The sequence below is a fragment of the Accipiter gentilis genome, chromosome 16 (assembly GCF_929443795.1).
Source record: "Accipiter gentilis chromosome 16, bAccGen1.1, whole genome shotgun sequence".
NCBI lineage: Eukaryota > Metazoa > Chordata > Aves > Accipitriformes > Accipitridae > Astur > Astur gentilis.
In genome coordinates, this window is record NC_064895.1 from 18,651,419 (window position 1) to 18,671,286 (window position 19,868).

Consider the following 19,868-nt stretch of genomic DNA (forward strand, 5'->3'; position numbering starts at 1 on the left):
TTTTTAATTTTTCATTAGACCATCAGTTTTGTTCTGCTGATAGACACCAATGCTGTTATGTTATTCTGTGTACAACCTGAACTGGCTAATGTATATTGTTTTAAAAATACTAACAGTGGAAAATTAGTCTTCACCTGGTTCATATCATTAGGTAATCAGCATAAAGTCAGAACCTGGGACAAGGCAGGATTAGTTAGAGATAGTCAGGTCAATCTGTTTAGATAATGCTCCTAAAGAACAAGGATTATTTAGGAAGAAGAAGTAGTCTGTGAAAGATCAGAAATAAGTGGGTTATGAGATGGAGTTCTGGGGTTAATTTGTATTATCCTTACTTACATAATTCACACAGATGTTGAATCACAGGTAACCTGCTATTATGCACCTAAAAATGCAGTAATTTCTTAAATCTGGTTACTCAGAAGGCACTGCAAAGATAGCACTGGAAATAACTAAGGCCGGATGCCATGAGAGTTTGCGCAGAGACTGTTGAAAAACTTCCATCAAATTACATGTCCTTTCCAATGAACTTTTTCAAGCAAAGAAAAAAAAATGTTTTTCATTTTAAAAATTAAAATGAGATGAAAATTTCATGAGGTGAAGTCTGACGTTGTTACGGTACCTCTGTGCAGGTTAGCTCAGGCCCATTCATCGCCTCCACGTGCCCTGGCTAGGCAGGGGTGGTGAAGCTGCCACCACACGCACTTTCTGCACAGCACCAGCGCGGGTCAGGGCACAAGTTAGCGCACCCTGAGTAACTCTTGAAGAGGTCAACAACGGCAGCTACCGCCTCTCTGAAACATCACGGCAACATTTCAGAATGAAAATATTTAAACTCTGAGGATAGGAAAAAGAGATTCCCTCCCCGCACAAGCCTTAATGGGAAACTGAGGCACAGGAGAAAAACATTAAGCATTTTCTTAAACTGCTTTCACACTGATTGTCCTCAGCTTTCCCTGAAGATGGCAGAAGTTCACTGTTCAGCTATCCTTGCAGGAAGTTCCCCAAATACTGGTAGATACTAGATCTTTGGTACTGTGATGGATTTCTAACCTCTGCACATACAGAGCTGTGCATCAGTCTAGACATCATCTAGGCACATGGAGTGAAAACGGCAACAGGTTATGATTGCTTACTACCTGGCATTTTTCTACCCAATTATCCACGTATTCAAATGCATGCTGCCCACCATATTCAAAGATTTTATAACATACAGAAAGATACTCCTCTCAGTTTCAGGTGAACTCATCTTCACACTCAGACTATAAAGCTGTAATGGGAACTTGTCCTGTGAATGATAATAGTATGAAGAGTTCAATTTCGAATGGTTCCCAATCTTGTCCAACAAAGCCAGTAAAACTTTTATCTTTAGATTCAGTAACAATGGAAGGAGAACTACATCTCACTAGTGCACTTTGCATTTCAGTGTATGTGAACAGAGAATGAGAATCAACGGGCCATAACATAGTGCTCATTCCAAAGAACCTGCCAAATAAATAATCCTCCATTCTTCTAATAGCAACCTGCTTAAAAGCTGCCCCAACATAAGGCACCAAGCAGTGAGGCTGAAGCTGCTAGCAGAAAGGAAACTGCCATTTCAATGAGACAAGTGCCTTCTTCAAATCGTGGCCTCAGAAAGGGAGCAGCAAGCCTCATGTACCCTCACCTCCTTGGTACAATCACAATTAGCAGCCCAAAGACAGCAGCTGACCAAATCAATCAAAGTTATATTAGATTTCTTCCTTGCTGTAATAAATAAAGTTGCTGTCAGTCTGTTTTGGAAAATGAAGTAAATACAACTTTTTTACAGAATGACTTCAGAATGAGGTGGTGAAGCCTCCCAAGAATTGGATAGAAAGTACTGAATTAAGTTATATGTTTGTCCACACAATTTAATCCCAAAGTCGCTTCTGCACAGTCTTGGCCATTTCTGGTGCATTTGGCTTGGTGCTGCCTCAAATCCTGCTTTTTTTTTAGAAATATTAGATTGCCAGTGACGCTGCCCTGTCACTGTTGTTGTCTTCCACTTTCTCCTTCCCTGTATCTTCCTATTCTAAACTGTGGCAGGAAGGAGTAAGAAGCCAAATCTTAGCCATCTGAGGTACTAATAACTAATTACACTATAATGGTATTTTATTACTTGCTATTTGTATAGCAGCCATCATCTCCAAGGGCATTTTACAAACAAACCGCAGCAAGAATAACCTTTTCAGCGCTGAGAGTCACACACAAACTTTGGGCTGCAGCAAGCCTCCAAGATGCCACAAGTTGCACCTTGGTGGAGCCGAGCTCCCCAGTGAAGACCACCATTGTAAGAAACCCCGAACCACTACGGGACCCACAGCTGTTGCCCAATGCTCTCCTTTCCCTCCTGTTCCCATGCAAAGACAACCAACAGGATGGCACGGCTAGAGAGAAGCCTTCCCCGAAGCAGAGCTGGCAGAAAGGCCACCATTTGGAGCACACTGAACCAGAGTAAAAGAGGTGGGCTGTCAGAAACCGAGAAGTGTAATCTTCACAGCTATGACAGTCAGCTCTTCAAAGAAAGATGCTGCTGTGGAATTTTGCAACCAACACCGAGCACCCCTTGTTGGGTTTCATATGTAACTATGGGAGTAATGACTGACGGATGCCTGATGCATAAGGGCAGTCCATAGCAACTACCAAAATACAGCTGTCCTCTCCCAGCCCTGGGGACGTCTGCACCTCAGAGACATAAGGCAAGATTTCAGTTCCAAGTTTGGAGCTGAATGTGAGTATCTGTGGGCACACTGGCGCCTAAGCTGCCGTTGAAGTCAGCGGAGTTCTAGTTGAGATTAAATTCACCTACCACTGCAGGTGAGTGAGCAGCTTACGTGTGATCACCTACATTTATATCTGGTGAACAGCTTACGGGTGAACACCTGTGAACACCCAAACTGTTCTGCAAGCATGCAGCAGACAGACAGTGATGCTCCTGTGTATCCCCTTATCAGGCACTGCTCATTCAACCTCTCCACCTCACTTGGATAGTTATCTGATTTCTGGCACACTCTTTGCTCCTTCTCCATCAGCTGCTGTCTTGAATGTACAGAAATTAGCACAGGTCTTTCTAACCTCTTCTGAATGTGAAAGCTATCACCTGGCTTTCATGAAACCATTTTCTGTGGGTGACTAAAATTCAAAAGATGCTTGCGTGTTCTGGGTGGGTGGGAGGGGTGGTTGCTCTGTCCATCGCAGTGTCACGTCCAGGTCCGCTCAGAAGTGTGCTTTGAAACCCAAGCAGACTGGCGAGACTTTACAAGAGGAAGGCCAAACTGTCATCTTTCCAAGAAGTTCTGTGTCAAGTGGCTCTTTCAGATAGCTATCTGGCATAGCTTGCAAATGTTTTCCTGTTGTATTACATTGTATATTAGCCATTTCCAATTAATTGAGTATGACGGTTCTTACTCAAATCATTTTATGTTCCATCAGTTACCTAGAGAGAACTGGGAACCTGGAGGTTTCTCAAACGGCTCTTTAGCGTTTATGAAAGAACAAGTAACCGTAAAGCAAAACAAGTGCATGGGATAACTATTTGAAGTATTATTGAGACTTTTCCATTTTATTGGAGGCTCTTAGTCTTGATGGTAAGTGTAAATTCCCTTTTGCCCTAGGTATAAGCTGCTGTAGCTCAAACGAAAGGTCAAAATATAGGCATTATGCACAATTAAATTCCCTAGCAAATAATTAAGCCACCTTTTTTTTATTATTACACTTGACCTATCAAGAAAACAGATTTTTCATGCTATTAAAAAAAGCCAAAAATGCACTGGCATGAAATTCACAGAATCACAGAATGGTTGAAGTTGGAAGGGATTTTTGGAGGTCATCTTGCCCAACCTCCTTGCTCCAGCAGGTCCACATAGAGCCAGTTGCATAAGAGCTAATCATGGGGCAAAGACACTACATCAGCTTGCATGTCTTAAGGCTCATGGGCTTATTCTTTTTCTGGTTCCCTCCTGCTGACTAGTCAAAATATGTGGCTACATTAGTGGGGAGTAAAACCCCTCAGATAAAACAAATCTTGCTGAGAAGTGGGCATTGTGAGCTCCAGTTCAGTGAAACACTATTGCTGTTTCACAGACTCTGGTTGGCTCAAAAAATAAACAAAGCATGCTAATTTCAACCTGGAAAATACTGCTGGAGCCAAAGAGAATAAACTGGGAAGAGCTGTCCTCAAAGCACAAATCTAACTAAATCTAGAGGAATGGTACTTGGATTCACACATTTCCATTAAATATTGTGTACATAGAGAAAAGTAGAAGATAGGAAGAAATATGTGTAAATTAAAAAAAATATCTATAGCAAAAATCCAGGCAAATCCACATTCATATGCAGCAAATTAAAGGGAAGAAATATTTTTAGAGGAAAGACCATTTTTATTAAATTCCCTATTCAGTGGTAAAATAAAAAGTTACTATTTCTCTGATTCTTCACCACCGTCATATTAATGACACATCTATGTTGTGGAAAGCTTTGGTAGCTGTAACAATAAATAGTGTTAGGCCAATCTTTTTCAACTTTATTAAATGTTTTGGGTTGTTTTTTTTTTTTTTATTTTGTGCACATTTTTAGTCTGTACACGTATTGGAAATATAGATTAAGAAAAATATGTTTTCTATTACCACTTAAGGGCTAAACCTTCCAAACAAACTTGCAGACAGAGTAACTATAGTAATTTCTAATGTTAAAACATAAACCTAACAATTAACTTCAAAGATGAATGTTTAATGCTGAAAGTTGCAAACGATGAGCATATGTGTGTACCTTTTTGCATGTAATGCAAGTTCTACTTCCAAAGTAAACTGACAGGAAAAGGTACAGGAAAGATCTTATTGCCGCACACCTCGCAATAACCCAGGAAATGAACATACACCGTATGCTTCAGTTGCCATTCCCTACAGTCTACAGGCAATGGAGAATACTGACACCACCTCTGCAACACCTGCCTTTGGTGCCCAGGTTCCCTCTACAGTCAGTAGAGAGAAATGGGCGCTTCCACACGGTAATTAGAGCTCCTAAATTAGAAGCCAACTACTTTCTAATTTAGGCACCCTGATTTGCCTTCCAGAGACCTCTCTTGACCATACAGGCAGCTTCAGCTTCCACCTTAATATTCTCTGAATTTAGGTATTTGGTATTACATGTTTCATGAACTTAATGGTTGGATGTGGGGAAAAAAAAAATAATAATTCAGCAGCAAAAAAAGGACATAGACAATATTTGGTTACTTCTGTCCACAGCATGGATCCAGAAAACACTTGCTCGGTTCTTGCCTAATTTAGAGGGGACTTAAATTCACCAGAGAGAACCCAGTGTAACTTGAAATGTCCCTCAGCATCAATTGTTTCAGTCCTGCTCATGTCTAGGACTACTCAACCCAAATGAGATAAAAAAGGAAACACCCTGAAGAAAGCAGTGTGACACATAAAATAAACACTGTTCATGGCACATGAGCATTTCCAAGAATGCTATTGCAGCTGAATTAACTTTTTTTAACTAGTCCATAGAAGATACCTACTCTTCTCATATAATATTTGAATGCATGCAGTAGACAACCAAGACATAAATTAAATCCTTCCTTAAAGAAATGAGATTCACATGCAGTCTCCAAGCAACTGCCCTAACCACTGAGTTGCCACCTTGTTAGCTACCATCCCTCCTTTTTGCTTTTTTTTTTCTCCCTCTCAAGTTCCTTCAGGAAAGCATCATACACAGAAAAGCAGGTAGTTACAAATATAATAATAAAAAATAGAAGATACATTCACTGTTCTGTTTTTCAAAGGTATCTTACATCCAGTTACTATACGTGAAATAATAGCTTCTCATAGACACAATGTGAAGGAATCTCTTTGGGAATAATTGTGTGGAAATAATCTATTACATGTGTTTAATAAAGGCAATTGAAATTTCAAGCAAACCATCTTCTATTGATTTTTAGAGCTTTACTTTCATACCAGCTTCCTCAAGGAAACGTTATTCTTCGAGAAGTAGCTCTGAATTAATGCACTTGCACTTCACTTGGGAAAGAATTTTCTCTAGAAAAATCTGAATGAAGAAATATGAGTTGACAATGAATTAGACTATTTTTTTCTGAAATGAGTACAGACGCTTTCCAGAAGTGATTAAACATGAGATCCTTAAGAAGAAAGAAAGTCAGACAGGTACACATATAGGAACCCCATGAATGCTGAATTCTGTTAAGATCATTTTCCATGTGGCTAGAAGTGAAATATTTGTTGCTCATATTTTCCACTGCCACACATCTGCTTTCTGTTGGCGATACAGTCGACAATGTTGCTACAAAAATATATTAACAACAAATCATCAGTTATTATTAAAGTTATAAGAAATTTGCATATTAGAAAACTAAATAAATAATCAAAATTTCATGTAATAATGTTGCCATTTGATGAATGAGATACTAGAATTATACAATAAATATTCACTCAGGTGTCACTTAAGATATTTTCCTAAGTAAGTATTTAGACTTTTTTTGAGAGAAAAATAAGCTTTCTTTTGTCTTGACACATTTTTTTTCATTGGCCTTTTAGTCACATTTAAAACAGAATTTCAGTTCCTACTTCTGCCTCCAAGTACTGAGAAGACACCTGAGGAAAAGGATTGCATAAAAAAAGAGTTGAAACTAACCTTAAAACTACTGGTGGAGGGTTTCCTATCACAAGGGCAAAAGCAATTACAACTCTGCTCTATATGCATTAGCAAATTGAATATTCAGCCCATGAATACACAAAAGAACATCCCACGGAGGTGCTTATTCAATTTCAGTTGACAACAGCCAGTATTTCAAACCAAACCACTGAAAGATGTGTTCCCATAATCAGTGTGAGCAGAGACCCATTTGCAGCTCCTCGAGCAAAGAACTAGGAGCAGCAGTAACCAGCCTGCTCAGCCAGTGCTCCTATCACCTCTACTAAGAAAAATCCAATACCGTTAAAAAAACCAGCTAATATCTGCAACATGACGGTAAGAACAAGCTATAAAACTGCATACAAAGAAGTGGCATTACAGCTCGGTGCTACCTGTGTAGCATTATATCAATAAGACCTCTTTAACCTTGGTAAAAGGATTTTCCAAAAGCACCACTAGCAGCCCAGATTTCAGTTTTCTCTGCAATAATACTAATGAGTTATTGTAATGCTATTGGAATTTAAAATACCAACAGCCTTCCTCGTTAGCACCAGATTGGGTGGTTTCTATGTTCCTGGAAAGAGGACACAGATAAATATTTAATCCTGATAAATAGAAGGAAATAGCAGTGTAGTGGTGTTTAATTTGAATTTACAATTGTTAATCTTCATTATTTTGCCTGTCTCAAGGCCTCTTTTGAAAAGGTTTCCTTTATATTATAGGCTAAAAAGGATTCTCCAGTTTCAAAAGATCTAAGCTCACTAGTTATTCCCCTTTTATTGGCATTGAAGGTATTTATAATAAAGAATATGGAATTTTTTATAATTTTCTTTTTCTTTTGTTCTGCTTACCCACAGCTCAGTATGGCAGATCCATTCCCAGAGAGAATTCTTTGGAAAGACCTTCAGTGAAATACAGGAGATGGGATTCCCTCTGCCCATATTTTATAGTTCAGAGTCAGATATCTTCCTAGCAATCTCCCTAAAGTGAGTGTCCTCTGGTAGTCAATGAAGAGAAGTTGTTGTTTTGTAATAGAGGAAGATTCTCTTGCCTAAGTTTAGCTGTCCCTGAAGACACTTTCCCTGTCTACATAAGAAAGTGAGGTGCCTGAGAAGGATTATTTTACCAGGTATATAAGAGTTAGGAATAAAGTAGGTGATTTAGTGAAGTAGTCTGAAGCCCACGATGTAAAAAAAAGTGTGACTGGTGTAACTTTTCCTTTTCTTAATCTTTGATCTCTGTATCAAATGCAAATGTAACAAAAATGTCTTTGGTTTTCCTTGTATAACGAATTAAAGAGAAATTTAAAAATACCAGAAATTAAACAGCTCTGGAGGGGCTAAGGTACATTCATCTCTAATGTTACCTGGGGATTTTCCCAATAAACTCCATAAAGGGTGCTGTTTCCCCAGAAACACTGCAAGAAATCAGGATAGGAGGCAGCTAATAGGTTCTAGGGAGAAGATCCAGAGCAGAGCAGGGAAAGAAACTCTAAAGATTGTATTGTTTTCCTGTAGCTCCTTTTCTGTGTTAGAGAGAAATGACTTTCTATGTTTCTTCCAGTAAAAAGCTGGGAGGAAGAAAACTAACAGCTCCTTTCTCTGCACTATACTACTGTGCATAACGTGTGTTGTACTGCAGCAAAAATATTTCTGGTAAAGAGAAGAAAAGTACAAGAAGTGAACACTCACAAAGCCATATAACTAAACCAAGGCATGGCCTGGATTTTTGCCAAGACATTTCAGTAGATTGAAATGTTTGCAATGGGCTCATCCTGCAGTCATGTTCCCATAAATCTCTACCCGCTGCTCCAACAGCTACGATGATGGACAGGCTATGCATGGAGAAATCAGCCTGGCCCCAGTGTGCCAGGGGGGATGGTCCTGTGGGATCAGAGCTGTTGCAAGCCAAACATTTTTTTGAAGCTTTTCAGGAATTCCACAAGTGATATTGGAAAGGTAGATTTGGATCTAGGATTGTGGCAGTGCCAGGATGGAGACAGAGGGATGCCAGTTCTTTATCAGGTAGATACAAAAAGAGATGCAGGGATAAAGACACAGCCAGTCATTACAGGGAGGAAGAAATAGCTCTTTTACCTACACCCAGAAATGAAGATCTAGTTCCTGAGATTTTTATTGCCCAGGAAAGCAATGAGAGGAGGCCTAATGGGTGGAGCTCTATTCTGTAAGCTTTGCATATTCCCTATACACATATATCCAGATAAATTCCCCTCTAGCTAAACACCTTCCTATTTCAGGAGATTCAGTTTAAGCCTCAAGGAGCCTAATGAGTCCATAGCCATAGGACAATCTACATAACCTTTCTCCTCAAAAATGTGTTTCTTTTGTGAGAAGTAAAAGACATTTTAAAGAAATCTCAAACGAAAAAAAACAAGCCTAAAGCAAGTATTTTCCTCTGAAAGACAGATGCCAGGTACTGCCAGATAGTCTGCTAAAGTCTGCTGTTGCCAGATTAAAAAAAAAAAAAAAAAAAAAAAAGGATGGTTAAATGGACAGTGCTAAAAATTCTCAAAGAAAAGTAATCATGAACTCTTTCCTCCTGGCTCTATCATGGTCCTATTTCTGACCAACAGAATAACAGAGCTACACCACCCAGGAAGACGGGGACTGGTTTTCCTCTGTAAAGACTGTGTCACACATCTAAGCAAATTACCCATACAGCACATTTTTAATTATTTAATAGGTCTCAATGTTATAATGTCTCTTTTCTCCAAGATACCCCTGGAAATGAGCGGGTACAGTGTGGGTGAACAAAGTGGTAAAACCAAAAAGCACCAGTGGTGGCAAAGATAATCAAAGCTGCCTTCAGGTTTGATACTGCGAAATTATTTTTTCATTCAAAATGTGGAATGCGTGGCTGAGTTTGATATCTTAGTCACTTCAGGCACAGACCTGAATGGAGTCTGAAGTTAAAAGGGAGAGATGTGTAAAACATAAATTGTTACCAACTGGGGAGATTACTTAGGGTGATATATGGGGCTATAATTAGGATGAAAGGAACGTAGGCTGTCTAACAAGAAACAAGCTGAGAAGTGTTAGGCCAGAATATTCTACCCACAAATCAGATTGGAAAACCCTGGAAAACACACTCCACATAGTGTTACGGTTCACAAAACTCTCTTGTGCATGTCACTATATGTGTTAGGTTTCTCACAGCAGTAGCTCCTGGATCCCTATCAGGAGATCTCAAGAGACATCTAAGTCTTCATTTCCAACATTGGCTTTAAGTACCAGAGCACTGAGGGTTAATCAAAAAGACTTGTACAGGCAGAGGAAATGAATGATCTGAGCTCAAAAACAAGCAAGAACAAATATTATTTTTTTTTAAATATGATTTTTTAAAAGCCAGCTATAATTGTTTTGAGTGCTGACTCACTGATGTGAGAACGTGGGGTTGGCAATGCAGCTGGGAGGACAACCTCAAAGAAGCTGGTAAAATCCATCCCCATCATTACGAGGGCAAACTGTTCGTGTCACCTGCCTTCCTGGGAAAAACTGATTGAGGGAGAGGATGTAGGGTGCTCGGCCTACAGCTTTATCTATTTTTGTAGAAGTATAAAATTATACAGAATTGCTGATGGTTTAAAGAGTTAAATTATTTGAATCATCATGTTTAAATATAGATAACTGCAAGTTGCAAATTGAGTTTCCAGTAAGACAATAAATGGTTAGAGCTGATTGAATTTTTTTCAAAATCGATTTTTAATAAAAATTTTCCTGGACATTTCAATGGAGATGAAGTTGCAGAGAAAAGATTCCCAATACAGACAGGGGGTTTTTGTTCATTTTCATTTCATCTCAGTTCTAATAGATCTGTAAAGCTGAGCTTGCATTAATTTGCTGCTGAAACAATTGTATAAAAACATTTTCCTTTTCTTCTTCGTGATGTTTCTCACCAGTGGGTCTTTCACCCATCAGCTTCCTAAACAAACAAATGCCAGGTCAATGCAGCTGCACTGTATTTTGTTATGGAGCCAGGCAGCTCATCAGTCTCAATGGAAGAAAAGATTTTTTTCTACTTATCCAATACCCATGTTACCCAACAAGATCTCAGTCCCTAAATAGATGTAGATTGTTACCATGAACAAATATTCTTTCCCTTTCTTCAGCAGGAAGGTCAGAATTTCACTTGCAATTTATCATGGTGCTAAGCATAATTAAGATGTGGAACAGATTCATGAGTCAGGTTATAGCATACTATCATTGTTAATTTTTAAGTAGAGTTTTGATAAACATCCAGTGAGAATAGCCTCAGTACTTCTTCCTGGAGGGTGGACTAGATGATCTCTTGAGGTCCATGACAGCCCTCAAGGTCTAGAGTACTATTAGCTGTCAGTTACCAAAAAAAAAAAAGCTCAGAATAGAATTATTGAAAGTAAAAAGAATTTTTCTCTGTTTTCACATTTTGTTATACTCCACTTCATAGCACTTCCTATATACTCAGGATCATTTATACCACTGAAATAAACATCTGTAGATATGGGAGACATTTCATTCCAGAAAAAAGGGACAGGGACATTTCTAAAATAAGAAATTGATTTTGAAGTGGCAAAAAAATAGAAGTTGTTTTCAGGGACTAGAATAGTACTTACAGACACCTTGATTTCATTGTCTGCGAATTATTAAACTTCACTTTGAAGTCACTCATTGAGAATGTTTCAGAATGCTTGCAATGACTTTTTTTTCTTTGCTTGTCATTTTGCAGAGAAAATGTCCAGATATGAAAGGCAAAATTTTCTCTGGTCAATATTTAACAAAGCTTCATTCTTAAAGGAATGGATGGCTGGAGAGAAGCTTCCCTAAATATCCAACTGCATAAGCAAAATATAAGAAGAAAAAACTGCTTCTGCACAGTACTAACTGAAAGTCTCCCTTTATACTAACATGTTTACAGTGGTTATAGATGTTAAAAGAGACTAACATTAGTTAAAAATCAGTAGAATTTTAGACTGAAAAATATGTTTAGCAAAAAAAAAAAAAGATTTTTTAGACCTATAATAATTTTTCTGATCTTTTCAATGGGAGTATTTCAACATTCTAAAGAGGACTCAGTTCTTCTAGTTTTAGCTTTTTAGAAGTTAAACATCTAGTCAAAGTTAATTTTGTTGGGCAGATATTTGTCAACTCCACTTTTAGATAATGTGAGCCTGAAGCATACTTATAGTGTGAGTTTGAACATCTGAACAAGTAATCCAAGGTTCACATTATAACTCCCTGTGTGGAAATAAATACTTTTGGAATAAGATCAATCTCTATTCATACAGTAATGAAACAGTTTATTTTCAAAATCAGAACTTTCTAGAATTTCTGTCACACGTTAATAATTTCTAAAAATAAGGCATTTGTTCAAAGTCAAAAAGTGTTGTGTTGTTTTGCTGGCTTATTTTAAATACCTGGGGGATAGGAATTCGACTTTTAAAACTGGCTCTGGTAAAGTCTACCAGGTGCTTAATACATTTTATCATGCTCACATATTCTTCTTACATTTTTCAGCCTTTTCTTTCTCAGTCTTACTCTCATTACACAGTGCATGAGAACTCAGCTTTTAGTGAGAGAATAGAGCCACATTCTTGTTTTCCTATAGCATCTGCACCTATTTGAAGGGCAGGCTACAGATTTGGAAAAGGAAGGGAGAATTTTTATCCTAAACATAGAAAGACAAAGAGAATAGTATAACCTATTAATATCATGAACATGATAGAAGGAGAGAGTAGATTGTATGGCTTAAAATATGAAGTCCTTATGACTGTTTCAACAGGCAAAGCTAAAAAGCACACTGGACTTTATTTCCTACAGAGCAAAATACTCATCCATCTAAAAGCCAAAAGAATTTCTATCTTCTAAAGTCACTATGGCAGACCTACTACTGGAGTTAAGCTGATGCTGATATTTCTACATGTTCAGCATAAAATTAGCTCCAAGTTGGATCTCACAGATAAAATCTCAAGACATAATATTAAAAAAAATCACTTTGCTTCTTTAAATTTTCTAGATATTAAATAAATGTTCGTATTTTACATTTTTTGCCTGTAATCTTCTTCAAAAATAGCTTCAATGTACTAGATCTTTTCATATCTTCTTCCTTGCCTTGCCATCCCTTCTTCTGCTCAGACCTCACATTTTCAGTCTCCTGACTCACAAAATCAGCTCTTACGACTCTGAATGGGAAGCTAAGTAGGGGCTCATCTGCTTGGGATGCCGTGTTGCATGTGTTAAACACTCACATTGGTCACAGACATCTGTGAACTTCAGTGCATCCGGTAACAGTCCCATTTTGTTATGTTTGTGAGGAACAATTTAACTTTTCTAGCAATGCATTGTGAGATTGAGGTGTAGAAAAGCTGCTGTGCTACCAATCCTAGTATTTTTAGTTTCCGTGCGTTTGGTAATTTTGTGTAATACATTAGAACTAATGTAAAATAAGGCAACTTCATTAACTTCTCATGAGGTCATCTTCCTCCTTAAATGAATTGCCAGCTGACAAAACACTTTTCAACAAACATTGTAAATGGGAGAAGGTACAGTATATTATCTATATGTCATTAATGAATAAATTGGGACTCACGACCCACCCATCACTCACCATTTGCCTGGGTCAAGTGTGCCCCACATTTGTGTCTTTATTTTAGTACTTGAAAGTTGTTGCATTGATGTCTGTTGTGCCACCAAAGGCAGTCAGTCATGAAGAGTCACTCTTAATTTCTGTTTCAGTCCCAGATGTCTTTAATGTTGTTATGTGGTGAGTTGGCCAGATGGTCTGAGACCAGACTACTTCAGAAAAGCAGGTGGTTTCTAACCGATGGTCTTGTCAGATATTTAGATAGATATAAATAAAATATATCTTAGATGATAATAAAGAATGAAAAGAATATATTACAAGGGTATCATGAAATGTTTGATAATGTCTTGTACATACATACATGTGTTATTATGCCTTAGTTATATGTGCTTAAAGCTATTTTTTAAATTGCCCGTTAGGAAAAGTGATCTCTATTTAATGAAGAATGGACATCCCAGAACTAGGGATTCTACCTTACTTTTGCGGGAAGAGAAAGTAGAAGAAAATTGCAAGTTTGCAATTCTTCTGCATCATGAGGCACAGCTGCTTGGCAGAGCTTTCTGAAAACAGCAGTAAAAGTGTGGGTGTACTTTACTGGGACTTTAATCCCATCCCTATCTGTGGTACGGCTGCCATCTAGATGATGGTGTGAGCCAGGGTTCAGGTAAGAGAGCTGGGCATCAGTGTGATGCTCACAGATGCATTCTCAGATGTGTTGGAGTTGCAAGTTCTTCCAAAAAACTTTGTACCAGAGTAAGAACTGAGAAGGGGGCTCAACGTGCCAACTTAGGAAATATTTTTAGACAGCAGCAGAAACCTCTGAGGTCAGGAGATAAAGACAACCCAGGTGCAAGGGTTTGACATTTCTCTCTGCTGGTGGTAGAACAGTAAGTACAGCTTAGAGCAAAGGACCACTTTAAAGCCTTGGGCTTTCAAGTCAGATATGGATGGCGATCAGACTCCCTGCTTGTATGAAAGTTGGGAAGGTGAGCCAGCTGGAATCTAACTTTGGAGGTAACCTCTGCAGTCCTCTGGATTGTCACTAATGTTGAAGGATTTCATTAGATGCTGCAGCGCAGAACAGCAGCCCAGCGGGTTTCATTCATCATCTCCCTTGAAGAGTGCGAGATACACAAAATGAATGCACTTTAAAAGCTCTGCTGAAGATCTGCTGCCAAAGAGAGCTGGGCCAGTTTTCTAGTATATGCGCTAGCACTTAATTTCTGAGTGCTTCAACCACTGATCTTCTTCTGGAGTTAGTTGCCTGCATTGAATCAGACCCTTCTTATGAAAATAGGAAGAAAGGCACTCTTAAGCCAGTGCAGTACCAGCAGCTTGTGAAATAAAATTCAAGCCCAAGCATAGGGATGTAAAAACCAGCTTCCCAAAGCCTCAGCCCTTCAACCCTTGCACTTCCAATATAACAGATACCCAGAAAATCTCCAAAACCTTATTCCCACCTGTTTGGTTGGCTGTTCGCCAGCTGGGGCCTGAAGATACCTATTATACAGAGGCCCATGGGTGGAATGAGAGCAGAAGGCCTGGTGTGAGAAAATGCTGAGGCTTAAGGTCAAGCTTTGTGTAGTGTTTTGATGCTGCCAAGAATAGGAAGCCATTTTAAATGAGTTTTAAAGACTACAGTAGGGTTTAAATGTTCTGCACAGGTGTTTAAAGTAGCAGTTTGGGCTGGATAAACAAAGGAACTTTTGTTCCTTTGGGTCCTACATCCTTATTTACAGCAAAGACTCCAAAAGCCATAAAGTTCAAAGACCATAGGTTTCCCATTTCCCTTTGAAGAAGGTTGTTAATTCAGCTCTACATACTTATGTAGTTTAGCCAGACTGCATCAATGAAGATTGGTGATAAATAATGTATTACACTGATCTGTCAATTAACGATTAATTTCCTTTCAAAATAACAAAGTTGTGTTTCATCAGTCTCAAACCACTGTTTCCATTTCATTATAAATAATACAATACTTATGTAAAACAGACACTTCTTTTGGAAATCTTCCAGCAAGAAACAGTCAGAAGGCAAAACAATAGCATTTTCTAATTTCAAAAAGACAAATATAATAAATATGCTTCAGGTGGACACACCTGTAAACCCTATTCTGCTGTCTTGCTCTTCATTTCAGTGCCTGTACAGACATTTTGGCAGATTCAAAAATATAACCCCTTGTGATATACACTTTACGTGTACATCAGCGGATTATTCTACCCTAAAAGCCTAGAAAATGAAAAAGCTAGACAAGCAAAGGAGATAATGTAATCTTCATTGTACAGCTGGAAAACTGAGTCGGGGAACAACATTAAGAGATAGGGCAGAAACCTCATGATAGTGTTCATGAATCCGTGTTTCTTGAATCTAACACTCTTAATCATAATACTTAATCATAATCATAATACACAGCACCAAGAAAAATGACAACTTTTTCTGCAGTGGGGAGCAAATACACACTTTTTACTTTGTTAAAAAATAGCAATTTTCATTAATTATATACATACATAAATATATACACATAGCAGTTTATTTATACACACTAGCATCCTTTTATATTATATACATAAAAATTGGAATCAGAGCAAAAAGTAATTTGTAAAAATAGAAAAGGGAGCTATGCCAAATATACATAATTATGATGCCCTACTTGGGGTCATGAAAGAACTTAGGCAAATGTGAGCAAATGGTTCTAAAGGTTGTGGCTATTATGTTCAAATTAATTTTCAATAATAAAATTAAGTCAACTAAAAAGGCATCTTGGGAGGTAGAGTAGGATAGCCAAAACCGCACGACAACACAACCCTAGCAACAGCTGAGAGGCTGCCAAGCTGTATGCCAGTGTGAAGTACAACAGAAATGTGTGAACAACAGATTTGGAAAGAAAGGTAGGAAAAAAGACACCTGTGAATACCATTCTAGCAAGAAGATAACAGCACAAGATATATGGGAAGACCTTGGTTGACCTATTACATTATGTATGGAACACATCTTTAATGATATCCATAGGCTGTGTAAAATCAGGAAGGATTTCCTCTTGTTTCAGAAAAAAAAACCAGCAAGCTTTGGAACTGAGGATTGAGCAGGTATCATTGTATTTTATTTTATTTTATTTTATTCTTTTGCCAGCAAATCCTCTACCTTTCACAGTGAACCAGCAAGGATCACTTAATCTCCCCACTGCAGCTGGGACAAATTTAACACACCAAAGCACAAAAGAAAGAATCTTTATTTAGAACTCAAGGAGAAGCTACCATGGAAGTTTTGCTTTTCCAGTGCTCAGATTTCCTTATTGCTGTGCTACAACGTGCACAGCTCCTGTGGGTCCAGCAGAGTCCCAGCACATATCCCAACACTTTGGAAGCTGTTGACTAGGAGAGGTTTGTATTCCTCCAGAATGAACTTAACTGGGGGATCTTCCTCTTTTCCTCACTGTCCTGGTTTCATCTGGGACAGAGTTAACTGTCTTCCTAGTAGCTGGTACAGTGCTATGTTTTGAGTTCAGTATGTGAAGAATGTTGATAACACTGATGTTTTCAGTTGTTGCTAAGTAGTGTTTAGTCCGAAGTCAAGGATTTTTCAGCTTCTCAAGCCCAGCCAGCCAGAAGGCTGGAGGGGCACAAGAAGTTGCGAGGGGACACAGCCAGGGCAGCTGACCCAAAGTGGCCAAAGGGGTATTCCAGACCATGGGACGTCATGCCCAGTATATAAACTGGGGGAGCGGGGGCAGGGGGGATCGTGGCTTGGGAACTAACCGGGCATCAGTCAGTGAGTGGTGAGCAATTGCACTGTGCATCACTTGTTTCGTATATTCCAATCCTATTATTATTATTGTCATTTTATTATTGTTATTATTGTCATTATTAGTTTCTTCCTTTCTGTTCTATTAAAGTGTTCTTATCTCAACCCATGAGTTTTACTTTTTTTTCCCCTGATTGTCTCCCCCATCCCACTGGGTGGGTGGGGAGTGAGCAAGAGGCTGCAGGGTGCTTAGTTGCCAGCTGGGGTTAAACCACGACATTCAGCCCTCATCTGTGAAGGTCACCTACTTTAGAATGCTTGACAAATAACGTCATTTCTTCCATACTACTGTTACTGCCTAACACCAAGTGGGAAATCCATTTGAATTGCACAAGGAAAACAGTCTTGCTGTGGGTGGCACTAAGCCACTGGCCTCAGGAGAACATCAAGTGGAGGTCAATGTTTTAAGACAGTCTCTCTCTTGCGGATTTCAGTGTTGTCTGCCAAGGCATGGGAACACAACAACAACCACATTTGCTTCTGGGACTGCAAAACATTTTCACGGTGCTGGAGATGGCTCAGGTACTGGCAGTAGTGTAGTTCGGTATTTAGCTGCCAGCCAGCCAGCCTCCACTGAATGATATCTGAGCAAGCTAATTTGAAGCTAGGTCTAGTGGAGCTTTGTGGCAGTGCGCTAGCAATAGATACAGACAGCTAGACTGGAACCATCTGCAATACCACTGGAGTACAGCGCCGGAACAACCCAATAGAAATGTCCACTGGAGTGTGAAACCTGGAATTAAGATAGGCAGTTGTGCTGGGTTTTGCTGGGATAGAGTTAATTTTCTTCACAGTAGCTAGTATGGGGCTATGTTTTGGACTAGTGCTGAAAACAGTGTTGATAATGCCAAGATGTTTTCGTTATTGTTGAGCAGTGCTCACACAGAGCCAAGGGCTTTTCTGCTTCTCCCCCCACCCCACCAGCAAGGAGCCTGGGGGGGCACAAGGAGTTGGGAGGGGACACAGCCGGGACAGCTGACCCCGACTGACCCAAGGGGTATCCCCGACCATAGGACGTCATGCTCAGCATATAAAGCTGGGGGAAGAAGAAGGAAGGGGGGGACGTTCGGAGTGATGGCGTTTGTCTTCCCAAGTCCCCGTTAGGCGTGATGGAGCCCTGCTGTCCTGGAGATGGCTGAGCACCTGCCCGCCCATGGGAAGTGGGGAATGAATTCCTTGTTTTGGTTTGCTTGTGCATGTGGCTTTTGCTTTATCTATTAAACTAGACCATGAAACAGCTGGCACCCTTTCTTATCGCTTTGGTACTACTGGCACTGGGAAATATCACAGATCCTGCAACATGTGCAAAAATGCCAAATATTTATGTGTGGCTCTTTAGCTATTGAAAAACAATGAAATCAATACCTATGAACTGGAAAGGGAGAAGGCACCAGTACAATATATTTTAATACTTCTGAAAAATTGTATTATTGGGTATAGAGTGTTGAATTTAATTAAACACTTAGGTGCAGGTTTTTTTATAATTTTGCAACTTTTTGCTTAACTGCTCTTGGCTTAAACATAAGAGGGATCTTAAATCCCCTAATGACTATGTAAAGTGAGAGCAGGGAAGAACTGAAGCAGCTGTTGGGCTGCCTAGGCCTAAATAACATCTGTGAAAAGAGTTCTTGCAATGTAAATCCCACACCATTTTTCTCTACCTACAATCCCTGATTCAAAGCTCAGCAAAAGTTATGTAATTCTTCTGCAAGGTTCACCCATTGCATTTGTAGTGAAGCTCTCATTCTTCAAGCAGATCTGTTTTGAAGACAAGTTTTGCCACTCTACTGAAAAAATTCAACCTTATTGAATGATTATATTTTTATCCTAAGGAAATTGTTTTCAGTATTTTGGTACTTTTGATCTTGTTTGTGAATTCATTGTTTAAAACATCCTTAATTTCTTTTGAGTTTGGGGTTCACACAGTCTTAGTTCTCTTTGATCATTTGTCCCCAAGCACTTCAGCTTCTATTTAGATTACATGAACAAACCCCTTTATATTCCCATAGCTAAACCTCTCTGCTATTTCTTCCAATTGGCTATGAAGTCAGATAACTTTCCACTCTGCCCCCTGCACATCCTCCCTGCCCTTCAGAGTAGAGGCCCAGATTCAACAGGACAGGTGGAGAACATTCATATTTCAGCTTAGCCTGGAGCCCCATAGCTTTGCTTATGGCTCTGTATAGGGCACTGGTTTTGTTTTTCTAAACAAACATATGTGAGTTTGAGTCCTTTGAAGCTAAGGCCTTGTCGTGGTTTCAGCCCGGCCGGTAACAAAGGACCACGCAGCCGCTCGCTCACTCCTCCGCCCCCCTCCGGTGGGATGGGGAGGAGACGGAGGAGAGAAAAGGAAAAGAAACTGGAACCTCGAGGGTTGAGATAAAGGCAGTTTACTGGGACAAACACAAAAGAGATTACAACAACAACAACGGCACTAATGAAAAAAGGTATACAAAAAAGAGTGATGCACAGTGCAACTGCTCACCACCCGGGACCCGACGCTCCGCCACTTCCCCCACCGAAAAAAAACAGAGACCACCCCCCGGCCCGCTCCCCATTTATATACTGGGCAGGATGTCACATGGTATGGAATAGCTCCTTGGCTAGTTCAGGTCAGCTGCCCCGGCTATGCCCCCACCTCCCAGGTTCCTGTAAAAATTAACTCTATCCCAGCTGAACCCAGGACATTATCCACCCCTTATTCTATACCATCTACATCATGCCCAGATCTTACTTTTTTTTATTTTTTTTCCAATCAACCACTACAACTTTCCTTGTCTTATATATAAGTATATGGACTCCACCCCCTGACCTCGCAC